A 9,825-nucleotide genomic window follows, 5' to 3' on the forward strand; every position below is an offset into this window, starting at 1 on the left:
GGTGGAAACAGGGTGGAAACGGGGTGGAAACGGGGTGGAAACGGGGTGGAAACAGGGTGCGCTGAATCACAAGTTAAACTTTAAAGGAAACGGTCCTCTCAGATGAACTTGACTCTTTGCAGTTCAAGCTGAGCTCAGAGATAAAAACCATAATATCTGACTTTTTATTTCCCTTTTCTTGCTTCCTGGTTTTATCTGATTTCTTTTCTTTTAATAAAAGCCCCATTGTCTTAAAAAATCTTGTATCAAAGAGTTCACTTTCTATTCAAGTCAACTTCCAAATGAAAACTAAAAGCATAAAGAAACAAAAGGCTGGACTGAAATGTTTTTACAGTCATTCCTTTTATTGGCATTTTGAGTCCCTATGACTCCATAAAAAATACTTAAATCCCAATAAAACTGTACACTTGGAAATATCCGATGAACCACTGGAGAGAAACTGGAGGTTCCTCTACAGCTTTTTGTGTCAACCCAATTCAAAATGGCCACCACAGCTAATACAAAAATGAATCTAACTTGGTCATTTTTAGAGATATTGAGCTGAAATTTGGTGTGGTAGCAGCTGACAGTGATCTCCATGACTTCAACATTTCTTCAGGAATGCTGTTAGCTACATTAGTGTTTTCTGCATGAAGATGTTTTCTTGTAAATAAAAAAAGGGAAAAATCAGTTGAAGCTCCGGCTGGGAGAAATTCTCTCCTTCAAATCAAACCATTTTTCTGCTGCTCTCTCATCACGTTTCCCACAAACTCCCGCAACCTCTCAGGGCTTTCAAACTCCTCCATAATTACCCATAAAGCTGCATCCAAGGAGGGAAAAATAAATAAACACAACATCTCCCTCCTCCTCCTCGGCTGTCGAGTTTTTGTTGAAATGGAGAAAAACGACTTGAAAAAGCTGCTAATTGCTTCGACTCTCTCGAGATCAGTTTGTTCTGCTGCATTTTTTTTTCCTCGCAGCTGATTGCAACATCTTTGAATCCGAGCCCTGACTCAGAAACAAATGCTGCAGGATGCCCTTATGAGGACATTTATCCTCTCTGAGGCGGAGATGATGAGAGGGAGCAGCACTGATTGTATTAAAGGCTTTAATTCAATTTATACAGCCTCGGCTGAATTTTAATCACTCATCTGCTTTTTAATCATGAAACAATCAGTTTGTGTTTGTACATTTGTCCCCAGAAGAAATTAACTTTTCCTGGTTAAATAAAAGAAAAATAAGGATATAGTTTTGTAGTTTGTGCATGTATGAAGATCTGATGAACTGAAAGCAAACCACTGGAGCCAGATTCCTGCAGAGATTAAACATTAACCTTCAGTAAAATTAATCTTCTGTCAGGATCGTTAAGTTTGCTCCCAGCAGATTATGGAGAACACTCCCCTGGCTTCAGGAGTGGGTGGAAGCACCAAACTTTGCCTTCTCTCCTCTGCCTGAGCGTGCACGCCCATGTGGGTGGGAGTCGTGCACACGCCCACACCCACCAGCTCTCTGCTCCAACTTTGAATAAATGAAGCACAAATTTAAGCCAAGAAACGGAGACATTCCAGCGCTCGGTCACAGGCAGTTTCTCCGCTTCGAGCCGTCTGAACAAGTCCAACCAGTCGCCAACATGGCAGCTCACACGGTGAAAGAAAACTAAATTCCTACCGTGTCTGTGTGAGGAAGTCCTCCCTGTAGCCTGCTGAACAGTCTGAAGTTTCTCTGCTGAATAACGCAGTCCTGCTCTCGGCTGGTGGGTGTGTTCGCCTTTGGCTCGAGCCCTGAACTGCTCGCTGTCGCTGCAGCGCATGCAACTACGGCTGGAGGAGGAGGAGGAGGAGGAGGAGGAAGAGGAGGGTGGGAGCAGCAGACAGGGGAGGGTGAGGCTGTGAGGAGGAGTCAGGAAAACAGACAGACTGAGCTGCAGCTCCTGGTTTCACACAGACTGACCTCAGCACGGCCAAAAGATAATAATTCACAATTTAATCACAGTTTTTACGTTTATTTTTTTCACAAGTTAAAAATAATAATACAATTCATTTTTTTATTTAAAAACATATACATGCATATGAAAACCATGTATTTGTTTTTACATAAGAATAAAAAGTAGACAAACATACATTTAGAACCAAGGATCTCAAACTGTTGCCATCAGCTATTTACAAATATTAGATTACAAAAAGGCTGATTTTCCACCATGAACCGAACTGTGACATAAACCTAACAACTAAGACTAACTAAGACAAAACCATGACTAGTAGAAGCAAAATACAGTTTTAGTTCAGGAAACAAACAGGAAACAAAAACTGCTCTGGAGAATATTTAAAGAAGACAGTTAACAGGTAGGTCAGTGGTTTCTTATGAAGTCTTACAGGAGCTGCTAACAACAAAAACAACGAGGAAATCTGACTTCTGTTATCACCAACTGCTGTCTTCTCATTTGGAGGAAAGCCAAACCAGTTTTATATAATGACGGCGAGCTTTTTAGGGACAAACTCCTGTTTTGGTTTCAGGTTTCTGCTCCAGTTTGAATGAGAAATTCTCGGCAATGACTGAAGTTTTATTATGATTGGTTGATGGCTGTTTCCTTAGGGTGGGCATGAAACAAACTGACCAATAGTGGGATTTATCTGATGTAAAACCTGATGTGTCAGCACCAAGCACAGAACAACAATCGACAGAACGCACCCTATAGATGAACCTAGAATCTCTCAGCGTCCGATCATCAACATCAGGATCTAACATCGTCCTGTCGCCCCCCCTCCCTCCCCTCCTCAGCAACCATCATCAGAACACAGAGGATGAAGATCTGCTCCCAGATGGATGTAAAGCGTGCAGAGAGCACCCTCAGCTACTCGGGCTGGAAATTGTTTTTTCGGGCAAAGACACACAAAGAGAAATTCCTCCAGGAAAAAGAAAAAAAAAAAAAAAAAGTCTTCTTCAGAAGTGAACAAACATCCCAGAGAGAAAACCAAACAAGTGCGTACACACCGGCAGAAAAATAACCCGTCAGAGAATCTAAAGAAGGAAAAATCCACAAATATGAGATCTTCTAATCCAGTGAAGAATCCCAGAATCCCCACAGGTCACCTCCACAGTCTGAACAGTCCAAACTGGCTTGGGGCTTATATTTATTTCTTCGGGGTGGAGTTAATGGCATCGCAGGTCCAATCCCGCTCTGATGAAAAGGAAAAAGACGCGTGTCTGTGCAACATCTTCTCACCATGGAAATACTGCACAACGGGCAAACAGCATCACTGTGTTTGGGCATGGGGCAGCAGCTGCAGCGTGGCCTTCCAGCAGAAACCTGCCTCTGAGTCACATGTTCTCCTTACAAACCACTCACAAGCTCCGCCCTCCTCCTTTTTATCTCCTCACAGCAACATTTACAGCCTCTGTGCTACCACGGAAGTCAAACCAGGTGAAGAATCCTTGGCAGGAAGGCAAAATCTCAGGGAACTTTATTAAGTTTTACTTTTTCTTGTTTCATCCGTTTCCCCAAACAAAATACTGCTCTTTACAAACCATCAGTCACATTAGGGGCAGCGTGGCTCAATCACTGAAGCAGGTAAAGAAGAATGAGCTCAGTTTGCAGCTCTGCCAGCTTCCTCTGGGAGCAGGTAACCATGACGACAAAATGGGACAAATATTAAAATGTATCGTCTTATTTCTCCATCAGTTGGTGCTCTGCCTCCCATCTCAACATAACCAGCATCCAGGAGCCTTCCGTCTGCTCCCTACTCTCACTACAGACATCATCTGCAAACACCATCGTCCACGGGGACTCCTGCTGTCCTCGTCTGTCAACCTGTCCATCACTGCAGCAAACAGGAAGGGCCGTGTCTCTGTCCTCGTCCTGCCCTACATTACTCCATAAGCTGCTAACACTTTATCTTACTCATCTTCTGGGGACTTTATTGTTGTTGTTGTTGTTGTTGTTGTTGTTGTTGTTTCTCCATGCCACTCAGGTCGAGTAGGAAATAATCTAAAGACGTAACTTGATCCTGAGGGACAGACTCGGACCTCTTCAGAGAGAAAAGGAGCCCTGATGCAGATGAACTTGTGGAATTTTTCAGAGGAAAAACTTGAGTAAAATGTTAGTTTCAGTTTGAAAACCTGAGGAACAGCTCATACAAGATCGACAAAACAAAAGTATTTCCCTCTGCCGCTCAAATATTTACCACTGAAGGGAGTTACCTGGAAAAGCATGCCTGAATGCACACCCGAACTTGTTTTGAGCTACTTTGACGACATTAATTCGAGGAATTATTGTTTTTTAACGGACAGCTCAACTTTAGCGTTATGATTCCTCTCCATGCAGCAGAATATCAAACAGTCGTTGCTTTCTGAGCCTCCGTTTAACATCCAGAGCAAAGGAGAGCAGAGATGGACCGAGCCACAAGAATTCAGATTGTGTTTGAGATGAGAAATAAACAGAAAACATGAATGAACATGAAGGACCCGCTTTGATCCAGGCTGAAGATTCATCTGAGGGGGAAGTAACTCTCGCTGTGGGAATCTGAAGGAACTACATTCAGGCACCATGACTCATCTCTGCTGTGGTTCTGTCTCTCTGAATGTCGGGTTCTTTTGGTTCCACATATTTTCCATCGGTACGTCTCAGATATTAAATCCGTCCTGCAGATGGAATCAGGGCTGGGATCACTGAAGTACAAGGACTTCTAAACAGTTTACAGAGAAATGCAAACATCCTTTTCAGGGACATCCAAGCGTTTGTTCCACCAGGAGCGCGGAAAAACCCCATTCTGCTCACATTCCACAGGAATACGACAGTCTGGACCACAGGACCCGACCCGTCCCAGCAGAGGTCGGGACCACAGGACCCGACCCGTCCCAGCAGAGGTCGGGACCACAGGACCCGACCCGTCCCAGTAGAGGTTGGGACCACAGGGCCCAACCCGTCCCAGTACTGGTCTGGACCACAGGGCCCAACCCGTCCCAGCAGAGGTTGGGACCACAGGACCCGACCCGTCCCAGTAGAGGTTGGGACCACAGGGCCCAACCCGTCCCAGTACTGGTCTGGACCACAGGGCCCAACCCGTCCCAGCAGAGGTTGGGACCACAGGGCCCGACCCGTTCCAGTACTGGTCTGGACCACAGGACCGTCCCAGTAGCGGTCTGAACCACAGGACCTGACCCGTCTCAGCAGAACTCATGCAGGCTCTTTATTCTGCCATGACGGATGAAAAAAGGCCTGAATTACCTACAGCTACGTGCATTTAGCTCAGCATTGGTGCAGGAAGTCGGTTGTGTCGATATTTTTGGTCCAGGACCAGGTTCGACCCTGAACTGTGAGTCTAGCGTTCCTTGAAGGAATGCATATCACCCGCCGCCTTTCATGCCCAACATTCAGATCAACATCATCTAATGAAAACTGACAGAAGCAGCTGTTTGGTCAAACCCTGTCAATGGCCTCACCGTGCTCAGAGTATGTGTTGAGAGCGACTCTCAGCTACAACCACATCAAAATTAAACCCTGTTAAATAAATAACAACATTAGTCGATGGATTCTGTAAGTTTCAGTACAGAACTGTCTGGAGGGGCGGTCCCTCACAGCTCGACTTTAAGCACAACCAACACGACTACAAGGTGAATTATTGTTTTCCAAACTTTGTTTCACCTCAGTGAAACCAATTATAACGTTGTTGGATGCAGTCAGGAGGAGCTTATCTCCTCTGTGGAATGTGAACCTTTTAAGATCTGGAAACTCCCGTCGGCTGCAGCTGGTTCACCTCCAGCTCTTTGCAGCTGCAGTTTCACGACTTCATCAGTCAGTGTTGGAGGGCGACAAGCATTCATGTTGCATTTAAAGGCCTAACATACAGATCATTTTAATCACCAACCCTAAATCTGAGAAAATGTTAACGTTACAGCCATTTTTGTGTTGGCAAATGATAATTAGCTGTGGCAGCCACCTTGAATTGGACTGACTCCAAACGGTTCATCCAAAGATTACAATCTTAAAGTTTCATTAAATCCATCCAGATGTTTGTGAGGTGGTTTGCTGGCAGACAAGCTGACTCCAACAGTTAATATTTAAACAAGATATAAGCAGAAAGTCTCACACAATGAGTAGTACTTGGTTTAAATAACACTGAGCTACAAAATACAGCTGAATTTAGCTCCATGGCTAAAAGTGACTGAATTATAGCTCTTTTGTGTTGTCTGAGGTAAGATGGCTGTGGTGGCCATCTTGAATTGGGTTGGATTCAAAATTTCATCAGTTGTAGAGGCATGTTTATTATTTATTGCCTGAAAGTTTTATTAAAATCCGTCCACAGGTTCATGAGATATTTGGCTAACAGACAGAGTGTGTTGGAGATCAGTCTCAGCTGCTACCACATCAGGTTTTAGGTCAATATCTCTAAGAATGACTGAGTTATAGACATTTCTGTGTTCTTTAATTTATATTACCTGTGGCAGCCATTTTGAATAGAGTTTATTCCAAAAGTTAATCAGCTGTAGATTTATATCCAATAATTACTTTCAGGGAGTTTCATTAAAATTGGAGTAGTGGTTTATGAGATATTTTACTGAGAGACAAGAAAATGCCTGAAATAGGCCTCATCTTCCTGTTATAAATAATAATGGGCGTCTCTCTGGCGCCCCCTGCCGCCTGCTGGGCCGAACTGCATCCCGTCAGTCCCATCAGGTCCAGCTCCAACCCGCGGCGCCATCCTCCGGCTGGATGGAAACTACTTCCTGTCGGCGGGTCACAGGGTTCACGAACTGACTCAACTCCCCGTCTGTCTGTCTGCCTCTTTAAAGAAAAACCCACCCAGGGGCTCGAAGCGGAACCATTTCAGCTGAAACCCACCGTGCGGACCCGTTCGGAACCCGCTCCTACCTTCTGTCTCTGCCGTCGTCTCCGGGAAAAACGTGTCCCTGTCCTCACGGTCACCGCAGTCCTTCCCAAATGTCCACAGTCCGGTTGGTCACAACATCTCTGCCCCTGGGACCGAGGCTCCTTTCAGAGTAAACCGAGCCGAACCGAACCAGCAGTCACCTGCAGATCACATGAGTTGATTAAGCAGCTGCCAATTTCTGCTAATTAAGAAGCTGACCCGCGAGCGCCCCCTGGTGGCAGGGATTCACTCAACACGGAAGAAGAAAAAATACATCAAAAATAACCCAAAGAATCAGTTATTATGATGTTTATTTACTCTTATATTCAAAATTAAAACAATGAGCTAAATTAATGTTATCAATACTCATGAAAAGAAAAATATAAATAAATATAAACAAGTAGATAAAATCAACTGTTGCTGAAACTTTACTTTGGATTAAATGTGTAAAATATTTGACAAAATAACACATTTGATGCGACAGTAAGCAGTGAAAAACATCTTTCTGTTTTTTTTTTTTTACATGAAATGAAATGAGATTTATAATTTAAATGTTAAATAATGACATCTTCAGAATGAAAGGCCCAGCATTCACTGGAGGAATGCATATCGCCCGCCACCTTTCATGCCAGAGTTTGGTGAAACCTTGAAAACGAAGCTAACACTGTGCACGATGTGACGTAATAATCCAGTGTCAGGTGTGACCTGTTGGGGATGACTCTCAATGTCTGTAAAACTGACTGACGTTTGTGTTTGCTAAGCTTGTGCTGCTGTGGCGGCCATCTTGAGCGTTGTGACTCCAAAGGTTAATCAGTTGTAGAAGATCACTCAAAGAGTAATTTCTGAAAGTTTCATTAAAACCTGTTCAGTGAAGATTTTTTTTAATGTTACAAACACAGACGCAGGAAACCTCGGGATCAGAGGTGAACAGGAATAAAGTTTTCAGTCTCAGTATGACTCGTTTAAAGTTTAGTTGCCCAGTTGTCATGTTTACTATTATTAACCAATCAAAATCCTATTTATAGCTAATTATAAAATGTATATTTGATCTGGTCCGGCTCTCTGCAGCAGTCCCAGTTCTGTTTGTGGCCCTTTTTAGGAAACAGTTGCCCCCCCTGGTTAAAGGTAAACTCAAGTTTTTCAGATTTTGCTCTTCATGCCATCTGTGTATCTGCAGCTGTTATCCCAACAGTCATCAGAAGATGGCCGTTCCTGTCGGTGGCATCAGAGGAAGAAAATAACTGAGGCATTCATTTCATTCAGGGACCCCCTGGAGAGCCCTCGGGGGCCACTCCGGCTGCACAAACTCCACTTTGGCAATGATTGATACCCTGACCTGCGCTGGGATTTACATGAAATGATCATTTAATTGAAGCAGCAGCCGTTGAGCCATCGTACAACTTCTCCTCAAGGCAGCAGCAGCAGCATGACTTCCACTCTGGAGCCGTGCAGATGGTCCGGTGGAACGGAGCCTCTGACCCCCCCCCCGACTTATTGTAAATACAGACAAAAACCCAAACCAGCTCCTCCTGGATGAGTTTATCATCGTGCAACATCTGAGCATGAATTTAACACGCCTGACGGTTGGTTCAGACCTGTGAGAAGGTCCAATGTTGGTCCTCAGCTTCACTCTTAGTCTCATCTGCAGCACTGAGAAAAGACTGAACTAGAACTAGAACTATCAGAGCATATTGGTTTGCAGAACATTCAGAAATATTAATAATAAATAGTAAATATATAAAGTAACCGCAGCTAAGAAATCAAATGAAAGTGCAGCAAGTGTGCAAAAGTTTGAAATAAATGATTTTTCAGAGAAAACAATGAGTGACAAAATGTTGTTAAAGGATCAAAGATAAAAACAACTGGCTCATTTATATTAAAGGGACATTTCAGCCATTTTGAAGTGGGGTTCTGTGGATGGGTTCTAAAGAGTAATATCTTACCTGTTGTAGATACGGCCTCAGAGTTTCATTCTGACCAGATCTCAAATTCCTTGGTGGGTTAATGCTGGAAGTTTTACAATTTATGGTATTATTGTTCAGAACCTGTCCACAGAACCACACTATAAAATGTCAGAAATAATTCAACTTTATATAACTCATCTCTGCTTTATGAAGCTGTTTTACCATAAATAACCTGCATCTTTTCTTAACTTTTCATTTGTTGTTCCTTCAGAAAGCCTGAGCCCGTCCAGCGGTTCTGATCCGGACCATCTTCATGCTGCGCTGCTTCATTTTTCCAACATCAGGTTTCACACTGAAACAGATCACTTCCTTTGGTTTTTGCACACAGAAATGTAAAATCTGAGCGTCACATTCAGCTGTCAGAGAGAGTTTAGCTTCTTAAACAAAACTATTGAACCATTTTCACATAAAAGTTGTTTTATTTTCTTTACTGAGTGTATAAATTTAACTTGAGAAATGGCCTTTTCTGTGAATGCTGAGCACTCACTGATCCTGCTGAAGAAGCTGAAACAGCTGAAACTAGCACAATGCTAGCTGCAAGCATTTAAATTAGCATCAGAAGTGAAAGAATTAGCATTAGCAGTATTAGCTGCTGATGTAGATTTGAAGAGAACAATGTTTTTTGAAGGATTTGAAGAGATGTCAAGAACATTTTAAGAAAAACTTTGTAAATAAAATTAAATATTTATAAAAGTATAAAACCAAAGCTAACAACATCATCTCCTGAAGGAGCTGAACGTTTTGATTTATAAACAGCTAAAATAACACAAAGTGTGCAGAGGCAGTTAGATGCCCAAAAGTGTAGGAAAAACAAACAAACAGGGAAACGGTAGCGTGCTGAACGCTGACTCAGCATTCACACAGTAAAATAAAAGATGAGCGGGAAACAAACAGAAAAGTCTTGAGTTCAGAGCGATGTGAGATCACCCCCGTACGGGAAACAAGCAGTGAGGTGAGCCTTACTCATCATCGCTGGGCGTGTCACGAAAGCTGTGCAGCATCAGTGTGATTACACA

General features: G+C 43.2%; 1 protein-coding gene across 3 annotated transcripts in view; it reads right to left on the bottom strand.

Moving 5' to 3' along the window:
• Positions 1 to 6,989, bottom strand: part of LOC108248891 (lamin-A) — a 38,229-nt gene extending 31,240 nt beyond the window's left edge. The window contains exons 1-2 of one of the 3 annotated variants that reach the window (XM_017437935.3): positions 6,848 to 6,968; positions 1,648 to 1,799 (exon numbers count right to left, since the gene is read on the bottom strand). The gene's annotated coding sequence lies outside the window, so the exon portion shown is untranslated. Of the gene's footprint in view, positions 1 to 1,647; positions 1,806 to 6,847 lie in introns of those variants that run through there. The other 2 variants (XM_017437936.3, XM_037980282.1) reach the window with 2 other exon arrangements.
• Between the last annotated feature and the right edge of the window lie 2,836 nt (positions 6,990 to 9,825).

This window comes from Kryptolebias marmoratus, linkage group LG16, assembly GCF_001649575.2.
Source record: "Kryptolebias marmoratus isolate JLee-2015 linkage group LG16, ASM164957v2, whole genome shotgun sequence".
NCBI lineage: Eukaryota > Metazoa > Chordata > Actinopteri > Cyprinodontiformes > Rivulidae > Kryptolebias > Kryptolebias marmoratus.